The following is a 1,399-nucleotide window of genomic DNA, read 5'->3' as shown; positions in this document are numbered from 1 at the left end:
AAACTAAACATTTCTTCAAGTTTGCCACTTGATTTCATCTTAAACCTCATTTGTATCTTGACGATTACAATCTGTGTTCAAACCTTTCATGATTCTTGAAAACACCTCAATCGATAGGATGAACCAACCACACTTCATCTACGGAAGAAAAGATTGATGCATATAGTTATGCACCTGAAAACACTCGGAACCTGAGTAAACGTTTAACACGTATCTGTGCTAGCTTCTTTGGCGTTGTTATTACCGAAAATAACTTTGCAATTCCTTTTCAAATTAGCCAATTTTGCCACAGCTCCAGCAAGTCAACTTCAATTCTTCATTCGAATAAACCTTATTATAAAGATTACCCCTTCATCATCGTTACCGGAGAACCGTTTATATTCCACCACATTAGCAGTAAACTTACCAGCAACTTCATTACTCATTGGCTTAAGTCTCTCCGAAGAACCATTATACTTGATCATTAAAACCCTATCATATACTCATCTGCATCTTGTAACGGTAGTTGTCATACCAAAAAGCTTCAATCATTATTCTCAAATTTCACAGCAAATCTACGCCGACAGTTATATATATACATATAACATCTATCTCATGTACTTACGTACTTCAATTATGAAATTTTGATTAAGCATCCAGTTTACGAATCAGTTCTCTGAATTTTAGAAAGTGCTGATGAAGTAGCAAAAACTGTAAACGACTTTAACAGACGAAAGTTTGATGATAAAGAATAGTATGTTGGCAAAGCTCAGAAAAGTTGGAACTGAAAAACGGATTGGGTAAATCATGAAGGAGGCTGTGAACAAATCACAAAGATTAAATCTTCCTTCAAAGAATCCTGATGATTCTATTTCTGATGAAACCTTTAGCGAATACCTTACTTCTTAATTGCTTTAAATCATTGTGAATGAATTTCTTCATCACACTATGATTCTAAAATTCTAAGATATCGTCGTATCTTTCATTATAAATATCCTCGATATTTCTGAAGAAATTTCCATAACTATTCTTATCCGAAATCATTTATCTTCTCGCGTTATCAGTGTTACATCAGAAAGAAAACTATTTTCGTTTCTAAATTCTGAAAAATTCGAATCAAAATATGAATATTTTTGAAGTAGTGTTGGGAACTGAAGCATGAGTTAGTATAATATAATGACACTTGATCAATGTGATTATATTACAGTAAGTCATGCTGAGTTTCTAATGGAACGTGATGATTCACAGACTATAACGTCATCATATGCCATGTTACACGACTCTTACATTCTACCTAATCTCCAAACATATCAAAAACATAACTTCTTGATAGTTCTATCTTTTCTCATGAATTCTGGTAATTTAACCAATCAAAATCGTGCTATTACGATTAGTCTCTTAGAACGTTAGTCATGTTCAT

This window comes from Rutidosis leptorrhynchoides, chromosome 2 (assembly GCF_046630445.1).
Source record: "Rutidosis leptorrhynchoides isolate AG116_Rl617_1_P2 chromosome 2, CSIRO_AGI_Rlap_v1, whole genome shotgun sequence".
Classification (NCBI taxonomy): domain Eukaryota; kingdom Viridiplantae; phylum Streptophyta; class Magnoliopsida; order Asterales; family Asteraceae; genus Rutidosis; species Rutidosis leptorrhynchoides.
This window is presented reverse-complemented; position numbering follows the sequence as displayed.